Consider the following 5,741-nt stretch of genomic DNA (forward strand, 5'->3'; position numbering starts at 1 on the left):
CTATATATGTGTGTGTGTTTTTTTTTTTTTGGGTTCGAAAGGCCTTCACCATTTTTGTTTTTGTACATTCATATCTTTGAATGGTTCTGGTTAGCTCGCCATTGATGTAAAACCAATGACAAGCATATGCCTGAGCGGGATTTCTGCTTTGCTGATCATCCTGACTAGGACAATCTGAGGTCTTTATATAAAGAGTTCTGAAGGCCTTCACAATTTTTGTTTTAGTACATTTATCCGTGTAAATGGCCAGTGATGCAAAACCAATGACAAGCATATGTCTGAGCAGGGTTTCCTGCTTTGCTGACAATCTTGACTAGGACGATCTGAGGCCTAATTTGCTTTGGAACTCTTCTATCTGAGAAGGCTTCTGATTAGTAAGTCATTGATGCGATACCAATGACGAACATATGTCTGAGTAGGGTTTTTTTATGTCATCCTGACTAGGACGATCCGAGGCCTTTGGAATTCATATTTGATTACATTTGTACCGATGACATTTATGCCTGTGAATAGTTCTTGGTTGTCGGCCAGCGATGCTAAACCCATTACATGTGTGCATGCGTGTATCTGAGCATAATTTCCTGCACTCCTGTTCATACTGATCAGGACGATCCGTGGCCTCCTTGATTGTTATTTGATCTGATGCTTGTTCTTTATGGAAACAAACTGTGTACCCATAAATTATAAGCATCATGGTGATTAAATGTGAAAACCTATATTCAATTAGACTCAGCATGTGATGTTTCTAACCCTGGATCTATTAAGCCTTGTGGCTGATAAAAATACGAGTGGGTGGCTAGAGGTGCAAACCTTGACCTTTTTCCACCATCATGTACTATTTAGTAAACATTGAGGTTTGCACCTTGCTTGCGTTGACCCCTTAACTCAATAGATTCAAGCTTAGATGCATTTATGGTAGTATATGGTATTTTTTGACCCTGGTAATTGAAAATGTAGAGCGTGGTTTCTTTTTTGGTCATTCATTTAATTTTAGTAGTTTTATACATCCTCATTCTGAGCAGGAGTTCAGTGATGGGAACTACAACAGGAAACTGTTATTTTCACCATATTGATTTCTTAAGAGGTGTATTGTTTTTCATGTTATAGAAATGGAAAGTTGCTGATGATGGGCAAGCTTAAAAGCCTACGTATGTATTTGTTGTGTACAATCAGGGGACTTAATTGACCCAGTAAGACTGTAATTAACAGGAACTCATAACAAACTAAACGTTAATTTACATATAGAGTCCTTGTGACTCAGTCGGAGTTGAAGAGGCAGTCTTATATATATTCTGTTGTCAGCCTTTGAAATGTCAGATGTAAAGACAGTTTTATTTTTCTGTTAATGGAAAAGAATTTTACACAGAATTTGTCCATTCTGGGCTGTAAGTATATCGCTTCTCTAAGTGCAACGAAGAATTGTGAATATAATCAGAGATTTGTATAATATATTAGATTTTTAGTTTGTAATATGAATGTAATGAACAAGGGACATACATATCCTTAACCCTAGGCCGTTGAGCACCTCACTTTTCCAAGTGCAATGAAAAGTAGTAATTGGAAAGGTATATTTTACATCTAAGTTAGTATTTTGCCAGAAAAATGTTGACAATTATGTAGAGGACCAAGTTGACTGCCATCCAAAGCTAGTATGCCTTAAAGGGCAGATATTTCAAGTTAGTAGTGCAGAGCTGGTGTTAGGTCTTTGGTTGCAAGGGCTTTAGTTTTAGATAGTTCCCTAGTCTCATTCTGGTCGATGGATTGCCCTCCAAAGCAAGTATGCTTTTAGAGGCAAGATATCGCAGCAAGTTACTACTAAATAACTATAGTCAGGGTTTAGATAACCCCTTTTGAGTGGACTGCCCTCCAAAGCACGTATGCGGAAGATAATGCAGAAAGTATCACTGTACAAAACTCTGAGCGCTATGCTTGCAAGTTTTTCCTTCTGGCCTTTTCATCATAAGGCACATAGTTTCAGATTCATTTTTATTCTGTTTAAGATGCTTTTGAGGATGATGAAAAATTTGTAAAACAGTTATCCCTGTCTGAATAACTATGTTGACAGGTTATCTCTGACTCAATTTTTGTATCAAACAGGATTGTGCTATCATTTTTGTTGGTCACCTTCCAGTGGATTGACATTGCAGTGCCTTTCAAAATAAAGGTAGATATTTATGTGCTTCAATACATATACAAAACTCTCGAGCATAATGCTTGCTGGTCTCTGTGTTTGCTTCCTGTATCCGTGTTTTTGGTGTTGTCATTGCATGGCATATGGCTTCAAATTTGTTTTAATTTTTTGTTTAAGATGCTTTTGAGGATGAAGAAAAAGTTGTGAAAAAGCTAACCCTGTCTGAATAACAATGTTGACAAGTTGTGGCTATTTTTTCTTTTTGAATTCTTTCTACTTTATGAGGTTTCCCCTTGCATAAATGTTTTTGACCCGTGAGAACATTGTGGTTTTGAGGACCTTGTGGATTTGGGCATAGGAATGAAAGGAATTGAGAAAACATGTGTCCACATCTGTTAATCTGTTAATTTTTCTTCTACTATTTGCTTGTGTAACGTGTTTTAAACTTTAATGTCGGCGTGTTTTTTTTGGCTTTGTTGTCGGACATAATATATGGAAGCCTTGTTTACACTTCCTTTTGACGATTTGGACGATGACAAGGAAGAAAGGACTTGTCCGAGTAGGGATGCCTACACTGTTGATTGCCCTTGACTAGGACAAGTTGAGGCATTTTTCTTCTCTTTGTTTTTGAGTTGGTGAAGATCGATGCACACTGTTGATTGCATCGACTATGTTTGAGGCCCATTTTTCTTTTTTAGTTATGAGTTGGAGAAAATTAAGTCTTGAAGATAGCCCTTTCATTATGTACTGGCATTCTCTGCTGTTTTCTTGTGTTTTATGCCCCTTATGCGGTTAACTTGTCAGCAATTCATAATGTCTGGTTAAGCCTATGTTTTCTTTGTTTTATATCAATTATTTGCAATTATAGCCTTGTCATTAATCATCATATATGGTTAAGCTTTTATTGGTGTGGTTTACTTGTTTGTTATGAATTGGCCTATGATGAGAAAGAAAGGAAAGGACATAGTAGGAATTTTCAATTTTGAATTCCTGCACTGTTGATTACCTTGACTAGGACGATCTGAGGCCTTCTTATTTTTTGTTTTTGTAATTATTTTTAAATACAGGTCTTAGCTCATTACCCACATTTGTTTTGCTCATCATATAGTGGGGCCACAATTTTGCCTGGACTCTGAAATTCTTGCTGGAATCTCTGATTTTTTTTCAATAAATCCAATTGTGGGAGTGTTTTATCATTTTCCTGATGCTGGAAATGGATCCAGCACCATCAAGAACCCTAGGGGCACCCAAAATTCTGAAGCTTGACAGCTGTAACCAGGATTTTGAAAAAAATTCAGAATTTTTTCAAAACCCGGCCAGAATTTCCATTGTTTTCTGGGTGAAATTGTGGCCTAGGTAAAGGAATTGAAAACAATTATCCCTGGCAGAAATGCTTTTATTAGTACATTTATACTTGTGTAAATGACGTTGAAGGACTTGTCTAATTTATAGCTGTCATTAATTATTAATAATGGCATGGGACGATGCTGAGAAAGGACAAGCAGATGTTGGACTAGGAATGCTTACATTGTTGATTGACGTGACTCGGACGATTAAGGCTCGAATGTAACCACAGACTATTGATGTGTTGTTTGTCTTAAAATGCAGTTCACAGATTGGGAATGAAGTGAATACATTTATTCCTGTTCTAAAGATGGTTTTTCTGTGAATTTTTGATAGAGGTATTATTGTTTTTAGTTGAATTTTAGGGTTTTATAGGGTTGTGGGATTTTGAGGCTCTATTTATATTGTTAACGAGGTGGTGAAGCTCAGGGCTAAAATGTAACTCATATTTTTTTTACAAATTTGTTAGACTTATGCCTGTATTTACATTAATTTCAAGGTGTTGATAGGTTTATACAGGTTTTTGACAATGCTTGTAATACATCTGTAGTCACAAATGACTCACTCTGGTTGGTTGGCCAATGATGTTATTAACTTGAGAAACATATATATATATATATATATCTTAGCAGAACTTTTCAATCATTGCTATTCTCTTGATTGTATTCTCAAGATCTCTATTGCATTCTTTAGTTTATTCTCAAATTCTATTTCATTTCGTCTTGTAAAGCTAGGCATAGATTATGCGCCTTGCACCTTTGTGTTTATTAGATATTCCACCCCTCCTATCATCTTCATTATACTATCAAGTTTATTGCATTTTATATAGCTAAGGTAGGCTCAGGTCTATATACCTTCTGTGTAAGTTGCTTTCTTCATTATACATTAAGTTTATTGCATTTTATATAGCAAAGGTAGGCACAGGTCTATATACCTTCGGTATAGGTTGCTTTTGGATGCGGGCGGTGATGCAATTTCAAAGACAAGCATAATAATGTGGGTTTCCCACTTTGCTGATCATTTTTTGATAGGAAGATCTGAGCCTTAAAATCCATGACTGTGCTGTCGTTGTTTGTATTATTTAATGGATTTAGAATGAAAAATTGTTGCTTTTGTACTCTTATGTCTTTGTCTGGGTATTTTATGTTTCTGTACTCTTGTGTTGAAGATTAGGTTGTCCTACACACCCACTCTTATCACCACGTTTTTAATATACATTGGTGACCAAACACTGACGGGATTGGAAACGGAATGCATTAGCAAAGGAAGAGACTTCAGTAAAGAGGAGAGCGGTAAGACATGTTAATTTGTTGCTCTTCAAGCATTTGAAATTTATTAAGAATTTAGTTCATAGTGGTTGTTGAAGTCCTAACACTCTGATACCTTCAATATGTCAATCAGTTGCTTTCAGAACACTTCGGTGGTCTTATACTATCAGTCACACCCGTCGAGGAGAATATTATGAAAGATGAGCACTTTCGTTGTGCCCAGATATAACGCTGTCGATCTGTGCCCTGGGAAGGCAGTCCTATCTGTCTGAGCTACATAAGGTAGTTCAGAGTTGAGGATCATTAGACTTTCAGTATAGTGAGCGCCAAATCTAACACAGCGTGCTTGCTTCGTTAACTCTCAATTGATGACCTGTGTTTCGCAAATCTTCTCTATTTTTGTCTGAACCCTTTGAAAATGTTGCTGCCCCCGTAGGAGAATGTTATCGCTGTCTTATCGTGTAAGAGACTGAGAATGTTATTGCTCACTTCTCTTGTAAGAGAATAGCAATTTAACTCAGAAATGACGCCCGTATACCATAAGATATTAAGTAACCATCTTATATTAAGCGAGCATTTGTAGTTCATATGTTGTTGACGTTTAGTATATTGGTAACTTGTATTTGTAGATCATAAGATGTTGATTTAGTCTATTGGTAGTTATTGTGAACGTGACTTGATTAGTGGGGTTATAAGAATTGCTAATATAATTTTATGGATGGGAGGGATTGAGGGTGAGGTCACGTATGGGGAATAAAAACTGTGTAGAACTGTTCCAGGTTGGGATTAAGTTTAAGTTTGATTGAACTTTATAAACACTTTTGAGATGACAAGCATTTTAATATCCATTTTTAAGATCACGGTCAAGCTAGATACCAAATTAGTGTATGAGACCTCCTATGAAAGCATACATACTCTACCCCTCAAGTTTTAAACTTGTGACCTCTTTAGAGGAAACACATGCTCTTGCAGGTAGACAAACTATTTTTCCATTTAAC

At 36.4% G+C, this 5,741-nt stretch overlaps 1 long non-coding RNA gene and 1 other non-coding gene across 3 annotated transcripts; both read left to right on the forward strand.

Moving 5' to 3' along the window:
• The first annotated feature begins 2,004 nt into the window (after positions 1-2,004).
• Positions 2,005-2,083, forward strand: LOC149166497 (small nucleolar RNA R38). Its single transcript, XR_016261024.1, has one exon. It is a non-coding gene; the product is annotated as a small nucleolar RNA R38 (small nucleolar RNA).
• Positions 2,084-2,170: 87 nt separating this feature from the next.
• On the forward strand, positions 2,171-5,330 carry LOC149166498 (uncharacterized). 2 transcript variants are annotated; one of them, XR_016260878.1, is made up of 3 exons: positions 2,171-4,309; positions 4,390-4,767; positions 4,877-5,330. It is a non-coding gene; the product is annotated as an uncharacterized LOC149166498 (long non-coding RNA). The 2 variants fall into 2 exon arrangements; XR_016260877.1 differs by having other exon boundaries at positions 2,171-4,767.
• Positions 5,331-5,741: the final 411 nt, after the last annotated feature.

Source organism: Pinus tabuliformis, chromosome 5_1 (genome assembly GCF_031772625.1).
Source record: "Pinus tabuliformis cultivar Carrire ecotype Pingquan chromosome 5_1, CPIR1, whole genome shotgun sequence".
Taxonomy (NCBI): domain Eukaryota; kingdom Viridiplantae; phylum Streptophyta; class Pinopsida; order Pinales; family Pinaceae; genus Pinus; species Pinus tabuliformis.